The sequence below is a fragment of the Leucopleurus acutus genome, assembly GCF_964270905.1.
Source record: "Leucopleurus acutus genome assembly, chromosome: 3".
Classification (NCBI taxonomy): domain Eukaryota; kingdom Metazoa; phylum Chordata; class Mammalia; order Artiodactyla; family Delphinidae; genus Leucopleurus; species Leucopleurus acutus.
In genome coordinates this window covers 135,383,146-135,406,331 of record NC_139145.1, presented here as the reverse complement: position 1 = coordinate 135,406,331, position 23,186 = coordinate 135,383,146, and positions in this window count along the sequence as shown.

The following is a 23,186-nucleotide window of genomic DNA, read 5'->3' as shown; positions in this document are numbered from 1 at the left end:
TTTATCTAAGTTTCTAGAAATGTGTGAAGGATGAGATATGAAAAGGAGTATGCACTTTCCCCAAGCCTAATTTTGACAGCTTAAAAAAAGAAGCGTCTCTTATGAAACATTATTTAGACTGAAAAGGAATCTAAACAAACCTTCAAGCCATCAGTCTGCACTTTAAACCCCTAAACTAGTCAAGGACTTGAGATTTTATGCTTCCTTTGTTGTGAAGCTAAATATTATGGGATGTAATATTATAGGATGTAATGTACCTGACTCAAACCTTCATTTCCATTTACATGGAATTTGAAAAAGGAAACTAAATTGATGTTTTATTTGCCGCACTCTAAGGAACATTGCATGTACCAGCAAACCGCCGGTCACCTAAGATAAGAGTAAGAACTTTATTTCTCCATTCAATTATCAATATATTAGTATCTGCTAAATTCTCAACTCCCAAGTTTAGGAACAATGTCTGTCTTTTTTTGGCCTTGCCACGTAGCATGTGGGGATCTTAGTTCCCTGACCAGGGATCCAACCCCTGCCCCCTGCAGTGGAAACGTAGAGTCCTAACCACTGGACCACCAGGTAATTCCCTAGGAACGATGTCTGTCTTGTTTGTCACAGCTTACCTACCATTTAAGAAACTGCTGGCACATAGGAAACCCTCAAGAGGTATTTGTGAAATGAATAGCTGCATAACATAATTAACTATTATGTTAATAGTTTTAACATACTCTATTTTATGTATATATATATATATATATTTTTTTTTTTTCCCGGCATGCAGGCCTCTCACTGTCGTGGCCTCTCCCGTTGCGGAGCACAGGCTCCGGACGTGCAGGCTCAGTGGCCATGGCTCACATGCCACCAGGGAAGCCCTACTTTTGTATATAGTTCTTCACTCCAAAACATTGCCATCTACCTGCCTAATCTACTAGCCCATATTATTCCCCATTGTTGAACCCACATAAAGAAATTATTCAGCTTTTAGGGACTTCTCTAGTGGTCCAGTGAGTAAGACTCCACGCTCCCAATGCAGGGGGCCCGGGTTTGATCCCTGGTCAGGGAACTAGATCCTGCATGCATGCCGCAACTAAGAAGTCCGAATGCCACAACTAAGACCCAGCACAGTCAAAATAAAGAAACACATGTTTTAAAAAACACATTTAAGGGCTTCCCTGGTGGCGAAGTGGTTGAGAATCTGCCTGCCAATGCAGGGGACACGGGTTCGAGCCCTGGTCTGGGAAGATCCCACATGCCGCGGAGCAGCTAGCTCCGTGAGCCACAATTACTGAGCCTGCGCGTCTGGAGCCTGCGCGTCTGGAGCCTGTGCTCCGCAACAACAGAGGCCGCGGTAGTGAGAGGCCCGCGCACCACAATGAGGAGTGGCCCCCACTTGCTGCAACTAGAGAAAGCCCTTGCACAGAAACGAAGACCCAACACAACCATAAATAAATAAATAAAGTTTTTTTAAAAAGGCAAAATTCCTTTTAAAAAAAAAACTAAACACATTTAAAAGAATTACTCAGCTTTGAAATAATTCCTTGAAGCCTCTGAGAAGTTCTAACTCTGTGGATCTATAGATATCACAATTACTAAAGTATCTATTTCTTTGACCAAGCACAGTTCCCTTTGAACTGAGTTCCCCATCTAAAGTGTACAAGCCTTTCTAGTCAAAGAATTATTATTTCAGCACACACACAAAAATAAACAGCATAAAGATGATTTTAAATGACAGAATATCAACATCAAAATTCTCAAGATGAAACGAGAAAAAGCCATGTGCCTGACAAATGTTAAAGGGCTATGATTAAAAACAAATGATAAACTCAAGGTTTTGTGAAGTCATCCAAAATCAGAACTGAGGCTATAAACTTATTTAGATATCTTTATTATCTTACAATGTGCCAGAAGGACTTAAACGACTCCCCAGAGTATTAGACGCATACTTCCTTGAGCACTGCTTTGAGTAGCACTGATGTATTATAGCACTGTTGTCTCTGAAGTATTTCATATTAAAACATGTGTGTGTATGTGTGCGTGTGTGTGTGTGTGTGTGTAAAACACATGGAATATTGCTTTGGTAGGCATATTTCTCCTGATGAGTCAGTTGTAATACATCATCATATGCCCTACTTACTTTGCCTCCATTTGCGTGGGCATGACAAACTCTTTCTTTTCTTGAGCATGGTAAAAGTGAAGACAGGAATTCCCTGGCGGTCCAGTGGTTAGGACTTGGTGCTTTCACTGCCTTGGCCCGGGTTCAATCCCTGGTTGGGGAATTAAGATCTTGCAAGCGCTGTGGTGTGGCCAAAAGAAAAGTGAAGCCAAAAATTGGGAGTGAGCCTTTATTTCATATTCTGGTGAATAGTTTCAGCCCATTGTCATTGATAAAAGATGTGCACATTGTAGTACTGGAAGTGATCCCATTGACTCATCAGGAGAAATATACCTACCAGAGCTGTACTCGTTTGGATATCAAAATACTTGAGGAGGAAGGGCACATTTTAGGAACTAGTGGAAGAAATAAATGACAAAGAGCAGAATCATTTACGGATAGTGATCATTTTTTTTCTCACTGCAGCTAAGAAGAAATGATCAACAGTTTTATGAACAATGGTTGGAAGAATATAAGTCAGGAGCTTTTCTCAACTCGGGATATTCAAAGAAGATAGAATCAAAATTGTCTCTGCAATGCCCAGAATATTAATTCCATATAATTATCTGTTTGCAGTTAGCACTCCCCATTCTGTAAATGCATCTCTATGCTAAGAGGGTATGACTATATTTGGCTACTTTAATTTTCAAATTGAATCATCATAGACTATTTAGTTGATTCAATTCAAGCAACAAGTATATTTTGAGGATTAATCTCAAGTCCAGCACTTTTTGAATGCATCAGATATATAAAAGAAAGGTAAGTTTCTTCCCATAGTAGATCAAGAACTTAATGGTGTGATGAGAAATTCACAAAGAAAACAACTAGAAAATAATACAAAAGAGTATATAATTAAGAGCTAAGCCACTTAATGTGAACCACACAATAAATTTTATTTAAATTGAACAAGTCCCAGCATGATTCATAGCAAGGAGAGAACATACATTGGTTTGTGAAGTGTGTATAGAATCAGGTATCAGAGCGGAGGGTAGAGGTATTTGAGACAGGGAACATGGAAAGTAAAGGCAGAGAACAGAGAGCCAGCCTGGTGGGTACAACACCATAGTAAAAAAGGCTTAGAGAAGAGCTTTTCTAAAGCATTGCATTAGTGCTGTTTGAAATCATATTAGTTATGAAACTTCTGTCCCGCAAGGAACCCCATTCCCAAAGATCATGACTTGCTTGTAATGACCAGTGTTATGTAGTCTTGGCTTTAGGTTACAAGCATCTGGAGGGTTCAAGCAATACTTCCTTACTTGCTGTAGAACCATGCCTAAATCCAGTGAGATGAATAGTGACTTACTTTTTCAATATGTTTAATAAGGTCTAGGTTCCCAGACAGTAAAAACAATTCTCCAAACTTTTGTAATATGGGTTGAAATGTACCCAATACTACTTAGATGTACAGCAGATTATACATTTCTTTATTTCAAATAATCTCATCTTGTCTTTGAGTCCCCACTGCCACTGATAATTGAAGAAAAACTTAGTCTCTAGATAAAGTTAGAAAACCATAATTCAAAAAGGCACATGCACTCCAATGTTCACTGCAGCACTATTTACAACAGCCAGGTTATGGAAGCAACCTAAATGTCCATCAACAGAAGAATGGGTAAAGAAGATGTGGTACATATACCACATCTTTTTTTTTCAAAATGAGCATTTATTTCACAGAAGCCTTGGCACAAAGAGGTTGGAGTGAATGTGGTTTTAGTGATTGTTCTTGGTTGCCTCCTTTACTGCAGCAATCAGTGGAGTGAGGCTGGAGAGGGGCTTGGCAATCTTCAGGAACTGATGCTGCAGCATCTCTTTAGCTGAACCTCTCTTCTCCACATCCATTTCAAGACAGCGGTTCAGAAAGTCTCGGAAGATAGCTGACAGCTTCTCTGGGTTCTGAAGCTCCAGGGTCCCATTGGTGGCGATGTGGTGCAAGGCTCTCAGAGGACTTTCACTGAGGTATGGGGGCTCCCCTTCAATCATTTCGATGGCCATGATGCCCAGGGACCAATGTCAACCTTAGGCCCGTAGGCCTTCCGTGTCACAACCTCTGGTGCCATCCAGTACGGTGTTCCCACCATGGTGCTCCATTTGCTCTGCTCTGGGGTGATCTGGGCACAGAATCCAAAATCAGTTAGCTTGACAGAGCCATCCATTCCCAACAGGATGTTGTCGCTCTTGATGTCTCTGTGAATAACTTGGTTCGAATGCAGAAGCTCCAATGCCTGCAGGCACTCACGGCCCACAGCTGCAATCTGGCCTTCATCCATGCAGGTTTCTGTTACCATGTCTGTCAAAGGACAATGGAATATTACTCGGCCATAAAAAGGAACGGAATTGGGTCATTTGTAGAGATGTGGATGGACCTCGAGAGGGTCATACAGAGTGAAGTAAGTCAGAAAGAGAAAAACAAATCATATATTAACACATATATGTGGAATCTAGAAAAATGGTACAGATGAACTGGTTTGCAGGGCAGAAATAGAGACACAGATGGAGAGAACAAATGTATGGACACGAAGGGGGGAAACAGGGGGTGGGGGGAGGGGGTGTTGGGATGAATTGGGAGATTGGGATTGACATATATATACTAATATGTATAAAATAGATAACTAATAAGAGCCTGCTGTACACTTCACTGTACAGTAGAAACTAACACAACATTGTAAAACAGCTATACCCCAATTAAAAAAATAAATAAAAAAGAGACCCCAGAGAGCTCCCTGCTCCTTTCACCATGTGAGGACACAGCAAAGAGTTGGCCATTTATGAACCAGGCAGTGGGCTCACACCAGACAGGGCCTTAATCTTGGACTTCTCATCCTCTAGAACTGTGAGAAATAAAATTCTCTTGTTTATATAAAAAAAAAAAAATTAACGGTTACCTCCAGTTAAAAGTCTCTTAATCAATCCATAATTTTAACTTCCTATCAAAGACATTTCTTACAGCCAGAGGGGTCTCCTCTCCCCGCTCTTCCTTGTGAAGATTGTTGCTGAGTAGAGAAGGAAGCTTCTATGTATTAATGATGGCGGGAAGAAGGGCCTTTAGTCTACCTCCTATTCTCTTGATCTGTGCCATCCAACACAATAGTCACTAGCCATGGGTGGCTGCCGATCACTGGAAATGTGGATGGGCCACATGGAGCTGTGCAGTAAATGTAAAATACATACTGGCTTTCCAAGGTGTGGTACCCAAAAGTATATACATAAACTATCTCTTTAATATTTTATATTGATTTCAAGTTAAAATGAAAATATTTTGGCTTATATTGGGTTAAATAAATGTTAACTATTCAACTTAATTTCACCTATTTTTAACTTTTTTAGTGTGGCTGCTCGAAAACTGTAAATTGTACGTGTAGCTTGCATTATAGTTCCATTGGACTGGCTGCTCTGGGTCTGCTCCTACCTCCAGTGTAGTGTGTCCTCAGTCGTCAGCCCTGGCATCTGCTGAGGACTGTCTGGTCCTGCATGGTAACTACTAATGATGGCTACTGTGCCCATCGCGGGGACAATCCTCCAGGTGTAAGTTCTTCACCAACTACAGCTTTCTTTTCCCAGCCCAAGCCACTTTGATCTTTCAGTCTGTGATATTGTGATTTATAATAAGAAATATGTATTTGTTCTTTGTCCTGTTTCTGGCACAGAGCTCCTAAAACCCTTGGCATTTCCTCTGACGAGAGCAGATACAGGTGTGTCTTGTTATGTTAATGAGGTGACTTTGGGAAAGCACCGAAGGGTGGGGCTGGTTGCCAGGGAACCAACCTTGTGAGTAGAGGGTTGGAATTCTCAGTCCCCCCCCACCCCACCCACGCCTTTCCCTAGAGGCTGGAAGTTGAATCAATCACCAATGACTAATGATTGAATCAATCATGCCTGTGTAATGAAGCATCCACTAAAGCCCCGAAGGACAGGGTTTAAAAACCTTCTGAGTTGGTGAACAGGTGATTTGAGAAGTGTAGTGGGCTCAGAGAGGGCATGGACTCTCCGAGCCATTTCCCCATAACTTTCCCTATGCATTCCTTCCATCTGGTTATTCTTAAATTGCATCATTTTATAATAAACCAGTAATCTAGTAAGTAAAATGCTTCTCCGAGTTTCATGTGCTGCTCTAGCAAATTAATTGAACACAAGTTGGGGGGCATGGGAACCTCTGATTTATAGTCAGAAGTACAGATGACAGTCTGGACTTGCGACTGGCATCTTAAGCTGGGCAGAGAGTTGGTGTGAGGGACACTCTTGTAGAAATGAACCCTTAACCTGTGGAATCTGACACTGTCTCCAGGTAGATAGTGTCAGAATGGAGCTGAATTGTAGGACACGCAGCTGTGGTCCAAGGATTGTTTGCTTGTTGGTGTGGTAAACTCCCCCCAACACATGCCCACATTCGAATTTGGGTGTAGAATGTTTACAGTCCTTGCAGCGTCTCTGCTTTCTACCATTTAGTAGCATATAGGACTTCCCTGGTGGTCCAGTGGTTGACTCCATTTGCGGGTTCCATCCCTGGTTGGGGAACTAAGATCCTGTATGCCACATGGTGCAAACAAACAAACAAAAAAAGTAGCATATGAAGGTCATAGGCTTTGAATAATACTGTATCTCAGGCCCATTGCTCTAGAATCCTCCCAGGGCCCTTGTTAATTTATCATTCCAGAGCTATGATAGATAAAGCCATGAGGCTGTTTACAAGCCTGGATGTTCTCAAATTCTCCCTCAGGCTATCTGGGTTTACTATCGTCTTGCTACACCCTCCTTTGCCCAAGGCCGAGAATGATGGCTCATCAAATTCCTATTCCAGGATTCAATTATGCTTATCTTCTCTCAGGTTGCAGCCCTGCTAATCTGTCTCATTTTCTCTTATCACGTAAAACTTTCTCTTTCCTCTTCCTGTCTGAAAGGTCTTTCCTATCCATCATGTTCTGCATGCTCCTTACACTATGCGTGACGGTAAAACTCTATAATCTGAGTTCATGAGATTGGCTCTTGATATTCAAAGGACAGCATTTAGAAGACAGACTATAGAGCCACAGAGCTCTATTGGAGATCATCACTAATGTCGGGGACATAAATGTATGAGTTCCAGTTTTACCTGCACTGTCAAGGATTTGCTGAAATCCTGTAATTCTCTATATAACAATTGCTTCTAACCTTCACATAAACTATTTCATTTCTTCCTTTATAATATGTTTCAAAAAAGCTGTACTTTAAGTAATTACTATACTTACAAGTATCTACAAAGTATATATATATTGTAAAATTACACATGTTCACTTTAAAAATTCAAAAATAAAATAAATTAAAATAAAAATTAAAAATTCATACAGCACAGAAAAAGCCAAATAAGAATAAAAGTACCCAAAATACCCAAAAAATGATAACTGCTGCTAACAATTTTGTGACTATCTTTCCAGATACTGTGATTCCAGATTACTATGCTTAGTAATCAATTTTAAATCAATAGGATTATTCTATACATGCTATCTTTTTCACTGAGAGATCGTGTGCGTATATTTTCACATGAATTAATATAGAAACATATATTAATTTTAATGGCCACAGAGTATTCCACCATAGGATTGTATCTTAATTTTTCTGTCTAGTCCCATATTAATGGATTGGGAGGGGACTAAAATAAAGAAAACAAGACATGGACATCCTAACAGATACAACATTTTGCATTTGTGCAATTACTCCTTACAATAAATTCTAGAATTGAGATTGGTGGGTCAAAAGCTGTATACATTTTATATTTTGATACAGTGTGTCAAATTGCCTTGTAGAAAAGTTGTATTGATTTATATACCCACAGTAAATTAGAGGGTCTGTTTTCCTTCACTTCCTACAATAATGGGTCATTTCAATCTTTCACAGCTTTATAGATGTGGAAATTATATTTCACAGTTGTGTTTGGTATTTTTTAGTAGAATTTTTTTTTTTTTTTAAATTTTTTGGCCACACAGCATGAGGGATCCTAGTTCCCCAACCAGGGATAGAGCTTGTGCTACCTGCAGTGGAAGCGCGGAGTCTTAACCACTGGACCGCCAGGGAAGTCCCTTTCACAGTTGCTTTTAGTTCATGTCTTTGATTATTAATAAAGCCAGAAGTTTTTTGTTTTGTTTTGTTTTTTTTGCAGTACGCAGGCCTCTCCCATTGCGGAGCACAGGCTCTGGATGCGCAGGCTCAGCGGCCGTGGCTCACGGGCCCAGCCGCTCCGTGGCATGTGGGATCTTCCCAGACCGGGGCACGAACCGGTGTCCCCTGCATCGGCAGGCGGACTTTCAACCACTGCGCCACCAGGGAAGCCCCAGAAGTATTTTTATATTTATTTACCAATGTGTTTCTTCATATATCATTGGCCTGTTAAAACCTATCAGATTTTTTTTCCTATTGAGTTGTTAATTTTTTATAGATTTATTCATTTGTACATTATGGCTATTAATTTTTTGACATGTGTTATGAATTTTTCCTAAATTTTTTTTTTTTTTTGCGGTACGCGGGCCTCTCACTGCTGTGGCCCCTCCCGTTGCGAAGCACAGGCTCCGGACGCGCAGGCTCAGCGGCCGTGGCTCACGGGCCTAGCCGCTCCGCGGCATGTGGGATCTTCCCAGACCGGGGCACGAACCCGTGTTCCCTGCATCGGCAGGCAGGCTCTCAACCACTGCGCCACCGGGGAAGCCCCGGATTTTTCCTAATTTTTTAATGAATCTTTTAGCTCGTTTATGGTATTCTTTGCCCTAAAGATGTTTTAAATTATAATGTAGTTTCCAGTTCCTGTGATAATTTCCAAACAACAAAATATAAATATATACACTTAGATTCCCTTCAAGTTCTTTTACATTTAAATCGTTGATTTATCTTAAAGTTTACAGGTATCTAAAAGTAGGGGTTTAACTTATCTTTTCTAAATCACTAGTCAACTGTTCAAAAATATTATTTGATGAATAATTCATCTTTTGTGCCACTAGTTTGAATACACCTTTACCATATAATGAATGCCATATATTGACTTGGTCCTATTTTTAGACTCACCAGCTTTTTCTATAACCTATTTCTGAGCCAATAATGCACTGTTTTTCTTTTTTGGTAGCTTTATGGTACATTTTTACATGTGGTAAGGCATATTATAATCCTCCAAATTCATTCTTCCCCACCCTACTCTGTTCCTCTGGCTTTTGGTTGGGTTTGGCCAACAAAAAGGGAAGGATTAGGGATTGTGAAGTCTAAGTATTTATTCTCCCAGCTCCCCACTTGTGGGTCCCTATGAATGGAGGTGTCTCTCATCCTATCAAAAGTCCCTGTTCCTAAAAGCCAGCCTCTCCACTCAGCTTTCTAAGTTTCTAAGTTACTGAGTTCCAGTAACTTTTCTCTTTTTCCTGCTTCGGTCCTGGGAGTGGTAACAGTGTCCTGGGTTACTCATCCTGGGGTGTTGCACTAGATCTTCCAATTTCCCTTATATGCTGCCAAAACTTCATCAATATCCCCTCTCCTCTCGGTACCCCGACTTGATTGTGTCATCTGTCTCTGGCTGGGAACCTTACTGATACAAGTGGTAATAGTGAATATCTCTATCTTATCCTGGCTTAAACTGGAATGCTTCCAGTGTTTCACCATTAACCATCCTTCACTACAGTTAACATCAAACCATCTCTACTGTCCTTGAACACACTCTATCACCTCTTCCTTCCCTCTCAGCACATGGTCTCACTTGCTACTATATCTGCAAACTTACATGCAGTCCTTTTTTCCTTCCCTCCTCTCACAGTGTGAGAGTGATTTCTCCTTTTGTCTCAGCTGAATTCCTCTGGCTATTAAGCTCAGGATTCCATCCTTTCATTTTTCTCAGGGATCTTGGGATATCACCCCTTCCACTCACTCAAGTTACCAGATCGAAATATTTCATGACTGTCAATTCTTTTTTTTTTTTTGGTCACACCACACAGCATGCAGGCTCTTAGTTCCCCAACCAGGGTTCAAACCTGGGCCCCGTGCAGTGGAAGCTCAGAGTTCTAACCACTGGACCACCAGGGAAGTCCCCATGCCTGTCTATTATTAAAGTGAAGTCCCCAATGACTCGAGTCCCACTCGTTTCTTCCCTCGCTCTTCCTCTTCACCACTGAGTCTCAAACTTTACTGGGCATTTATTCCTCAACTTCCTCTAATTCCATGGAAACTTCTCCTGCAAGATCACTGTGTCAGAAGTGGACAGAGTGAACAGTGCAAGAGGTTTCTTTGGGAATAGCACCTGTGAAATATGAAAGGGGAGGAAGCAGGATTTGAGCATAGAAGGCCTTCAGATGGTGATGCAAATCTGAAAAATTCTTGGTCAATCCAACAAGAAGTCCTGGGGCAAAAATTGCTCCTTAAAGGAGCCCTGGGCTGGACAGAAGTGTCCTTACTTACTCAATGTTCTTGTTAAGCTCCATCGTTTGCTGTGGGCTGTCCAGGAAGAGCTTGGCCTCAGTCTGAAAGCTGAGGCAGATTTGGGAGGTACTAAAATCTGGAATCTGTCGGCTCAATGACATTGATCATTCTGTCCTTAAAAAACATCCTCTGATTCTTCCCTGTTACTCTCTCAGCTTCTTCTCAATCACATTTGAAATACTCTTTCTCTGACCACCCACTTATGCTGTTCCTCAGGGTTTGGTCCCAGGTCTTGTTTGTTTTGTACCCTGAATACTCTATATAGAAAAGACTCACACATGTCAATAACTTCAAAATGCTGATGGCTTATAAATGCATGGCTCTAGCCACGATCTCTGTCCTAAGCTCTAGGCCTGTGTAGCCAACAGCCCAGGAGACATTTTCACCCGCATGTCTCACAGGCACCTTAAGTCTTCCTAACTGAATTCTTTACTTTTCCTCCAAACCTGCTTCTTCCCCTCCAGCATTTTCTATCTCAGTCACCTACCTGGTTGTCCGTTATCCTCATCTCCTCCCTCTCCACAATCTTATGCAATCGCTAAGTCTTGTCTTTTTAAAACTTTAACTACCTCTCCAATCTGTGCTCTTCATTCTCACTCCACTATCTTATCTCAAGCCAGGGTATTTTTCTCTTGTAAAATATTGCAGCAGCCTCCAAACTGTTTTTTTTTTTTTTTTTTTTTTGCGGTACACGGGCCTCTCACTGTTGTGGCCTCTCCCGTTGCAGAGCACAGGCTCTGGCCGCAGGCTCAGCGGCCATGGCTCACGGGCCCAGCCGCTCCGCGGCATGTGGGATCCTCCTGGACCAGGGCACAAACCCGTGTCCCCTGCATGGGTAGGCGGACTGTCAACCACTACGCCACCAGGGAAGCCCCCGAACTGGTTTTTTTACCTTTCTGCTTTCTGTCCTAGCTTCATCCAACCTTATTATTCATTAAATAAATAAAATTTTAAATAATCATGTGTCTGGTGAGGGAAATGCAGGTTAAAGCAACACTGAAATATAATTTTGACCAGTTGTATTCACTTCCTGTACTTTTTTCTCTAAGAAATCACCACAACTTGGTGGCTTAAAGCAACAGCAATTTATTCTCTCGCAGTTCTAGAGCCCAAATCTGAAATCAAGGTATTGGCAGGACCACATTCCCTCTGCAGACTCCAGGGAAAATCTGTTCTTTACCTCTTCCCTCTTCTGGGGACTGCCAGCATGGCATCCCTGGCTTGTGTCCCCACCCTCCCATCTCTACCTCTGTCTTCACATTGTCTTCTTCTCTGAGTGTCTGCCTCAAAACTTCCTCTGCCTCTCTCTTTCAAAAATACATGTGATTTGGACTTCCCTGGTGGCACAGTGGTTAAGAATCTGCCTGCCAATGCAGGGGACACAGGTTTGATCCCTGGTCCAGGAAGATCCCACATGCCGTGGAGCAACTAAGCCCGTGCACCACAACTACTGAGCCTGTGCTCTAGAGCTGGTGAGCCACAACTACTGAGCCCGTGCGCCTAGAGCCTGTGCTCCACAACAAGAGAAGCCACTGCAATGAGAAGCCCTCGCACCACAACGAAGAGTAGACCCCACTCACCACAACTAGAGAAATTCCGCACACAGCAACGAAGACCCAACACAGCCAAAAAAAACAAAACATGTAATTGCATTTAGGGCCCCCTGCATAATCCAGGATAAAACCTCCTCTCAAAATCTTTAACTTAATCACATCTTTTGCCATGTAAGGTAGTACTCAGACTGTGAATATTAGGATGTAGATTTATCTTTTGGGGAGTCTACCATTCAGTCTCACTACACCTATCAAATTAGCAAAGCTTTAAATAGAATGAACATTCAGTGCAAGCAAAAGAGACAAAAAACGGTGTGCATACACATCCACAGCTGGTGAGCCTATAAATTGGTATAAATCTGTTCAAAACAATGTAGTAGTATGAATTAAGGCCATTAAAAATATTCATACTCTTGGACTTCCCTGGTGGTCCAGTGACTAAGATTCCACGCTCCCAATGCAGGGGGCCCAGGTTCCATCCCTGGTCAGGGAACTAGACCCATGTGCCGCAAGTAAAGAGTTTGCATGCTGCAACTAAAGATCCGGCACACGGCAACAAAGATCCCACCTGCTGCAGCTAAGACCCTGCACAGCCAAATAAATAAATAAATATTAAAAAAAATATTCATACTCTTACCTAGTAATCTCACATCTAGGAATTTGTCTTAGACAAATATATTTAAATATGGACAAACAGAAGATTCAAATTTATATATATATATATATACATTTATATACATATGGAGAAAAGACTAGAAAAAATGCATCAAATGCCTGTCATAGTTATCTCTGGAGAGTAACATTATGGATATTCTTATTTAAATCTGCCTAGGATTTTTAAATATTTTAGGATGAGCATGCATTACTTTAATAATCACTTAAGTCTATTTTCAAGTTTAATCATATGAAATTGTGGATTGGAGTTTGATTCACAATGAAAGAATATATGACCAGCCACAGAAGACTTGCGAATTACTTTCCAAAATATTTAAAAGCCTATTTGGCTATACCTCAGGAGCCAAAGCAAGGCAATAAAAAATGGATTCTGGAAGTCAAACTTTTGAGATTTGTGATTATACACCCAAATATTCCAGGGTTCATTTATCTCTGGAGAAATTTTAAAATGAGAGAGAGATAAGTGAAGCTGGGATGGCTCTATTATGAGGCTAAAGGGGACGCAAGAAGTCACCTTGTTTATTTTACCACCTGAAGGCAAGCAGCCGCTCTAGGGAAATGTAAAGGTCTCTGTTTTTAAAAAACATATTCTAAAAAAAATATATATATATATATTCTATGTCCTGGCTATTGTAAATAGTGCTGCAATGAACATTGTGGTACATGTCTCTTTTTGGATTATGGTTTTTGCAGGGTATATGCCCAGTAGTGGGATTGCTGGTTCTTTTAAAAATTTAAAACCAAATTTTTAGTTTTTTAAGGAACCTCCATTCTCCCTAGTGGTTGTATCAATTTACTTTCCCACCAACAATGCAGGAGGGTTCCTTCTTCACCACACCCTTTCCAGCATTTATTGTTTGTAGATTTTTTGATAATGGTCATTCTGACTGGTATGAGGTGACAACTCATTATAGCTTTGATTTGCATTTCTCTAATAATTAGTGATGTTGAGCATCTTTTCATGTGCCTCTTGGCCATCTGTATGTCTTCCTTGGTGAAATGTCCTCCTTCCATTTTTTAATTGAATTGTTTGTTTTTTTGATATTGAGCTCCATGAGCTGTTTGTATATTTTGGAGATTAATCCTTTGTCCATTGTTTCATTTGCAAATATTTTCTCCCATTCTAAGCATTGTCTTTTTGTCGTGTTTATGGTTTCCTTTGCTGTGCAAAAGCTTTTAAGTTTCATTAGGTCCCATTTGTTTATTTTTCTTTTTATTTCTGTTACTCTAGGAGGTGGGTCAAAAAAGATCTTGCTGTGGTTTATGTCAAAGAGTGTTTTTCCTATGTTTTCCTCTAAGAGTTTTATAGTGTCTGGTGGTATTTAGGTCTTTAATCCATTTTGAGTTTATTTTTATGTATGGTGTTAGGGAGTGTTCTAATTTCATTCTTTTACGTGTAGCTGTCCAGTTCGAAAGATGGATGGATAAAGAAGACGTGGCACATATATACAATGGAATATTACTCATCCATAAAAAGAAATGAAATTGAGTTATTTTAAGTGATGTGGATGGACCTAGAGTCTGTCATACAGGCGAAGTAAGTCAGAAAGAGAAAAACAAATACTGTATGCTAACACATACATATGGAATCTAAAAAAAGAAAATGGTACTGATGAACCTAGTGGCAGGGCAGGAAAAAAGGCATAGACATAGAGAATGGACTTGAGGACCGGGGTGCTGGGGGGAGGGCAAGCTAAGGTGAAGTGAGAGTAGCATCGACATATGTACACTACCGAATGTAAAATAGTTAGCTAGGGGGAAGCAGCAGCATAGCACAGGGAGATCAGCTCCGTGTTTTGTGATGAACTAGAGACGTGGGATAGGGACGGTGGGAGGGAGGCTCAAGAGGGAGGGGATATGGGGATATATGTATGCATATGACAGAAACTAACACAGTATTGTGAAGCAATTATACTGTGATAAAGATCTATTTTAAAAAAATTTAAAATAAAACAAGGCTTCATGTGGGAAAAAAAAAGTATTCTAGAAAGAGAAATCCTGTATCTCCATTGGGCTTCTATGTTCTTAAATATATCAATTCTATTTGACAAAGTTCTGCAGGTTAAGTAAATGGAGGAGAGATGTGAGTCTAAGAATTTTCTTTTGGGAACAATTAAAGAAACAAAGGAGAGACTGTTCCTTTGATTCTATGCTAAATCTAGCTACATACAACACAAAGTTATTTTATGATTTTTTTAAATAACAGTTTCCTGTATGAATTACAATTTAAGTTCCAGATATTGATAACAAAATAATTATTAAGCAAAAGGTTATGTATATGTAAAATATCATGAAAGAAATTCCCCCTATAATAAAAAAATTTTTAATGTGCCAAATCCAGCTAGAAGTAATGTAGTCAACCCACCTCATCAACTGAAGAAATCACTTACTTCAACAAGACAAATGCCTTTTTCATTATGAAATGTTATCACATACCATTAGATATAACCTGAGGGCACCAAATAACCTTAAAATATAGAACTTATTTAGCATACGGTTATTTAGTAATAATTAACTTTGTCTATTCAATGCATTACTCAATAAAATCACCGAGAGGCAAATATCTTGCAGATCCTGTCTCAGGAAGCCTTAGAAGAAACGATGGCTTCCCATTCAGGACACACAAAACATCTTAAGGATTAAGACAATTGTAGTAAAAGGACTGTCCTCTTCCATTATGTGCAAAGATCCTCAAAGCTTTTAACCTCAAGAGATTATGCAGAAAATGTGCATACAGTTTCCCCAGAGGAAATTTAGTTTGGGTGACTAACTCCATGAGAAGATGAAGCACATAGAAAAGGACAAGAAAAACCAAGAAATACTTGCCGAAGTTGTGCAACTATACTGGGAATTAAGATCCAGTTAGGTGTATTCATTCTCAGGATAGCGGTTACAGTTCTGAAAAACATCTTTCAAAGGAAATGACTATGTTATCAGCAGGAAACTTACGTAGGCTTGATTTGCAAATAACCTATTATTTGATGAAATTGGTAGATATGTGCATTTTCTTATAACCTGTGAAGGAAATAATTTTAAATGCAGAGACAAAAATAAATAAGGCAAAAATAAATACATGTCAAGCATACATACGTATTTCAAACAGACATACATATGAGAATATATAAACTCATAAACATGTACAAGGACTGCCTTTTGCATTCTTCAGTCGAAAAATCATTAAATGACAGAAATATTCATTTTTGGAGTAAACTTGAGAAAATTTCAGTATCAAGAATTGGTGTAGGGATGAGAACTGAAAAAGGCCATAATAATGGTCAAGTAACTAGCACTGCATAGAGAAATACTATACAACTATTAAAAATGGTGATATAGATATTTGTTGTCTGTGATGAACTTTTTATTATAAAGAAACAAGTAATAGAATAGCATGTATGGTATGTCCCTATTTATGTAAAATTGTGTGTGTGTGTGTGTGTGTGTGTGTGTGTGTGTGTGTGTGTAGGAAGATGTCTCTGTCATACAGTGACCATTGAATACATATTTTGTTAAATGAACAGGGTTAATCTCAGGGCGATAAGACCTGAGGTGAATTTTAGTTCCTTCTTTTTCTTTTTCTATATATATATTGAAACAAATATAGTTGGAAGTAGAACAATATTCTCACATTTAAAAAAGGAAATAAACAGAGAAGAAAACCCATAATTACTTCCCTACATGTGACTCGGTAAGGCAACTATCCTTGAAATCCCATTCATCACTCAATTTGGATTTCAATAGAATTCATGCTGCTGTTCCAGGTCTTCTCTAGTTCAAAAGTCCTGACTTCAGGGGGCTTCCCTGGTGGCGCAGTGGTTGAGAGTCAGTCTGCCTGCCGATGCAGGGGATGCGGGTTCGTGCCCCGGCCCGGGAAGATCCCACATGCTGCGGAGCGGCTGGGCCCGTGAGCCATGGCCGCTGAGCCTGCGCGTCCAGAGCCTGTGCTCCGCAACGGGAGAGGCCACAACAGTGAGAGGCCCGCGTACCGCAAAAAAAAAAAAAAAAGTCCTGACTTCAGAGCCCGGGGGTTTTCAGAGATTGAAGACTTTGGATGAGGAAAACTCATTGAAAATAATGGTGTATATATGCACTACCATAAAGTTAGGAAAAGAAAAAAAAGATTGCCCATTTTTGTGTGTTAATTCAGTGTTTTTCACACTTCTCTACTTGGGCACCCTAACTGTGGAGAAAAGAATCTGGAAGGCCTTCATAATCTTGAAATTTCTTTAAAGTCTTACATTTGATCCAAACAATCATGAGAATTTTGCATTGTATCCATAATATATCTGTAATTTTAGTGCAAAATGAGGTTTAAATTTATTTATCCTAGAGTAAAAATGATACTGCATGAAAAAGCTGGTCACATTTTTTCTTGCGGTTTTAGTGCCTGGTGGGCTGAGTGTGCGGGGGAGGAGTAACATCCCAGCAGAGAGGAATTCAGTCTAGAAAGCGCTCAGTTCCTAAAATCAGTATCATTGACAGACCAGCTGCTCTTGCGAAATAAGCCTCCAACTTCGCGCAGGGTGTCTCAGCACTTGATGGAAATCACAGAACGTTGAAGAAAACACGTGACGCAAATGTCATAGGACGCATTGGATCGTACTGTTACTTTAAAAAACGTTCATTTTACCAGTTCTCTTTAAATTTCAAGTCCTAAAAACTAAAATAGTATTTAAAAAAGTAAACTATGGACTGGTAATAAAGTAAGACATATTTACTAAGTACTCATATCAGCACATCAAAAAATCGGATAAAGCTGAAATAAAGATTTTATTTCAAAAGGTTTTATGTGTGTAATAATCTTATTAATATTCTGACAATAGTATACCTTTACTACATACGTTTTGTAAAATTTAAAATGTTTACAGATGCTTATTAGAAAATGAATAAGCCCCAGATGTTCAGAAGCCACTCACAATGTCAAATTTAATTTTAAAATAAACTGTTTTTTTCTCCTCTTCCAGGACAACAAAAGAAAATTTATAGTACGTATCTATCCTCTGGATAATAATGTTATCGTTTAAAATGTGGTATTTTTCTCTCTTAAGAAAACTGTTCTGACAATCCTTGAACTTAAGAAAAACTGTTGATAAGCATTAATATTTCCAAATTTATTTATCACTCTTCTTGTTTATAAAGGAAAAATATAATTACCCAGTGTATCTCAATAAGAGGGAGGCATGGAGTAATAAAGATACCAACTGATGAAATTAAAACCATGTGGAAGCTTGGCAAGAAGATCAGGACAACCAAATTACAATTTAAAAATTAATCTTTTCGGAATTTTTGGTAATTGAGTAATCAAGAAAAATAAATTCTATGTTGTTATAAACCAGTTCCTGTTCAAAACTTTAAAATAATGTCTTTTTGCAAGAGAATGTTGCTGGAGCTGACAAGGTCTGGGACGGTTTTCAATGTTAAATGAAACTTAAAAGGCTTCTTTTTCTTTTGCAATTATTCATTTCTTGGGTTCAGTGAAACGTGTTGGGTCACAAAGAATGATCTTATTTTATTTTCCTTTTACCTCCAAAACATAGTGTTATAAAATAAAAGTTACAGAAAAAAAAATCTACTTCTAACAAAAAGGGGCATTTTAAAAAGAGCTACAAGTAGTTTTTTACATTAAAAAGAAACTCAATGTAGTAAATTACTGTATCTGAATATCTTATTTTTGCACCACATTTAAATCATTGGAGCCAGGAAAAGTAAATGCCAACGCTTGATTCAAAGAGATATTTATCACATTCTCTAAACTGATGGGAAGAATACACAGACACAATAGGGATTACAACTCTCTTTGATGAAGCCTCCCTGATTTGAACCTGTTTTTTCCTCTTTCATGGAACAAGAGACAATCTCCCTGAAATAAATATTTCCCCCTTTGAAAAATGATTCAAACAAAAGATAACTGGGCAAAATAAGGTGCCGAACACATAGTTAAGGTGGGAAATAATAAATAAATATAAACAGATAAAACACTAAGATTACATCTCTCTACCGTATTTTCTAAAGAAAAAATGTAATGAGCAGACAACCGCTTGTAATTTACAAGCTGAAGTCTTCCTTTGACAGCCCACGGATCAATTAAATCCTCTTCAAATTAGTTTTGATGTGTTAATGTGTGAGTTCCCCACCTCCCCAAGATTCCATGGACCATTACTGGGGTTTTATGCTGGCTTTCCTTTGAATTGTTTCTAGTGTTTTGTTGCATGTTAATACGAGGTCATTTAAAGCTATGTAAATACAGAGAAAAATAACTCTAAAGCAGATTATTCTCTACTTTGCTTTATTTTCTCTCACTACCTTATGTCTTCTAGCTAAGAAAAGATAGAAAATATTTGAGCCTTGCTTAGTTTTTCTCTTTGATAGCTGCATGTGTAATCTTTAGCAATACTTAGATTATCAAAATACAGCAGTGGCCATATCCCAATTTCCACAACCTGTTCAAAAACACCTAGATTCTCAAAATTGTTAACCTTAACCTGTCACAGATACTTAACTCTAATACAGAGTGACTAACAGGTAAAGAAAGAAAAATTTAAATTTATGACTGGGTAATTCCTTTCACATATGATGGGATCCAAAACAATACCTCAGTTTTATCTGACAGGGAATTACTGTCACGTTTGCCTCCCCAATGCTTCCTGTTGGGGGTGAGTGGTCTATTCTTCAGCATGACAAAGTCTGATTTCTGAATGGCTGGTAGTGTCAAAGGGCCATTAGTATGCTAAGCCTTTTAGTGGCATGGGATAGCTCCATCCTGCTTTCCTCAATTGTTGCAATTGGGCCACGTGACTAACTGATGATTTCAAGGCAAGCTTTGGAATCTTGCTGTCTTCCAGAAATTAATATTCCTTCTGGTAATATAATCTATTGACTCCTCTTGCCCAATTCTTTAATGCCTGAATGGAGGTACAGTCCTAGTGAAACTCCCGAGCAATGAGAAAAAAAGAAGACTCAGCAAATAAAATCTCTAGATTCGCTCATGATTAGATTTTAAGAGTTTAAAAAGACAAGTCTAATCTGTTTGGAAAACTGTTGACAGCTTTTATCATCTCCATTTAAAAAATTCTACAAATACTGGTGACAGAATTTGAAAGCGATTTTTCAAAACTGAATTAACTATAAAAATGTTTATAGATCTTATTTTATTTTGTTTAGTCAACTCTCTATTGCCCAGCACTGAAATTTCTTGAAAATATTCTTTTCATGCTTATTAACTGCCAACACCCACAGAGAGGATGGTAGAATAAACACAAAATAATCATCTGAAAATTAAACAGAGTGGACCAGATGATTTCTGATTCTATACTGACTAGCTACTTATTTTATTATGTCTTATGCTTACTCAACAGTTAGCCTGCAAACCAATAAGGAAGTTTATTGAAATACCACATTTAGCTCCAAAGAAGATTTGAAAGATGGTACGCTGTAGATTTGTCTTTCAATAGTTCCAGAGGAAGAGCTGAACGGGGGAGACTAGATAACAAAACTGATCAGTTTCTTGGCCTTGCAAGAATGAAATCTATGTAGTGCATGGTATTTGATTAGAGGGGCATTCCAAGAATATCAGCCACATACATATTCAAATGCAGAGAGAAAATAAACTGCCGAAGTCCAATGCACAACGTGTTTTAGATTATTGACCTATACATTATCCACAAATTTGCCTTTACTTCTAAAGGGTGAAAAACTGAAAACTATGAATATCTTGTCACTCTGAACTGGTATAGCAGAGACAGCCTGGCTTTTCAAAAAACTTTTTTTTTCCCCTAGGGCACAAAGCTAGGCCATACATCCCTGCCTCCCTTGCAGTTAGGTGTAATTATTTGACTGTGTTTCAGCTGTAGGATGTATTTAGCTAATAGGATGTGCTTCACTGCCAGGCCTGACCCATGAATATCTCCCACAAATGATCTTTTATACCCTTTCTCCACCTGCAGGCCTGACTCAGAGCATGGTGACGTTGAAAACTTACGATGAAGAGGGCAGACCCACAAGATAGAACTAGCCTCCATTCTAGAAACACTGCTTACAGGAAAACTCCACACCAATCAAGAATACTTTTATTGAACTTTACATGAGTTAGAAATAAATATATGAAGAAATATTTATTGTTTTCAATAAAGAAACAAGTATTGTTTTTTAAGCCATTGCACTTTTCATACTGGAAGTGGAGTACGGCTGAAAATGACAACTCCACATTTGTGACATTGGTTTAGTGGTTGAGCATCAAGCAGTAAGGAAACTGATATCGGAGGCTGGAAAGATAGAGAATCATAATGCCTAGAGGCAAAACATATGATAAAACTGTCTTCAATGATAGTTTAAAGTGTTACCGCTCCCCACATGTCAGGCCAGTACATCGAGAGATGAGTTGTTAGGGCAAGGAATAACAACTTTATTTGGAAAGACAGCAAACCAAAAAGAGGATGGACTCGTGCCACAAAGAAACATCTTGCCTGAGTTAGAATTCAGGCTTCTTTTATACTAAAAGGGAAGGTGTAAAGTCAAACATTTCCTGGTTCTGGTCTGCCTCTGGAGGGTATATGTTAATTTCTTCCTCCCTGTAGTCATTCACAGGTGGGTTTGGTCAAGATGTTTCCTGTGAAATAAACAAAGGTATTTTAGCTTAATGTTCATTACCTGGGAGGCAGGGTTCCCAGAGATGGGCCATTCAAGCTTATAGGCAACATCCATTTAGTGATTAACTTGTAATAGAATACAAAAAGTTCTTCCCTATTACAAGAGGAAGACCATATAACCTCTGAACCTGTAGCACTAGTGGAAGTGACTGGAAAAAGCAGGGATAACAGCTTTCAGCAAGCTATCACAAGAAACTGATGTACTCGGGGGAAAAAAATCACAGTTTCCAAACAGAGATGAAAGGGAATAAAGACAGTCCAGAAACTTAGTTCCTCGAAGGATTGGAAAAGTCAACTGCTTCCAAATCCTATGGAATAGGAAAAAAGACTGAAAAAAAAGTTTTCAGCAAAAAAGGGCTACACAGCAACTGTATGTTCCAGTTTTCCCAGGATAGTCATGTTTTATGCCTCTTGTTTCTGCCTAAATATTAATAGTATTATTATGACTCATTTTGGCAAAAATCAGATTACAGATGTAGCCTTCCTAACCAAAGTTCAGGTGCCCTGAAGGTAGCTGGCTAGATAAGAGAAAAAAAAGGCATTGCATTATGTAGTTATCTACTGCTGTGTAACAATCCCAAAATTAGTTGATTAAAACACAACCATTTACCTACGCATGATTGTGCAATTGTGAAATAGCTCAGAGGGATGGATGTATTATCTCTGCTCCACAAGGAACCAGGTTGGGTCACTCAGTAGCTGCATTTAACTGAAACAGTATTTATCATAAGAGGCAAGGAGGCAAAAAATAAATGAGGCTTGACAGTTATGTCTAGGAAGGACCCTTAGGTGTGGTTACTGACATATGGAACTAAAAATACATCAATCAGAAATCTACTATGATTTTGAAGGAATTGAACTATCAAACACAATTAAAAGCCCAAACTTGCAAGTTGAGAGCAAGCAGTAAAACTGGGCAGTTCCCAAGAAGGGCATACTTCAGATGTATCTATGGAGAATAGATTTTGGTGATCAGAAAAGCAGACTGGGGGGCTTCCCTGGTGGTACAGTGGTTGAGAATCGCCTGCCAATGCAGGGGACACGGGTTTGATCCCTGGTCCGGGTAGATCCCACATGCTGCGGAGCAACACAGCCCGTGTGCCACAACTACTGAGCCTGCAGTGTTGTAACTAGTGAAGCCGGCACGCCTAGAGCCCGTGCTCCACACAAGAGGAGCCACCGCAGTGAGAAGCCCGCACACCTCAACGAACAGTAGCCCCTGCTCGCACAACTAGAGAAAGCCCATGCGCAGCAATGAAGAACCCAACGCAGCAAATAAATAAATAAATAAAAAGGAAAAACATACAGGGAACTCTGGCAAATTTAAAAAAAAAAAAAGAAAAAGAAAAGCAGGCTGGGTTAGAGACATTTATGTGTTAACCAAAGTCCATTTCCTTTTCCTTCAGAGTACATAGATATGATACTATTCCCAGAATTCCCCTTGCAGTTAAGTGTAACTGTATGACTGAATTATGGTCAATGGAATGTGGGAAAAGTGCTGTATGCCACTTCCAAGTCTGATCCATTAAAAACTTTCCACATTATCTGCAGGGTATCTTTTCTCATCCACCTATTGAAGGCAAATTTCCCTACGGATCTTGAGAAGAGTGGAGCCTGGGTCCCTGGTCTGACTGGGAACACCTTATTTTACTGATATGTGAGAAATAAACTTTTATTTTGATGAGCTTCTGAGAACTTAGGGTTTATTTGTTAAAGCAGTCAGCATTATTTTAACTAACACAAGGAAATTAA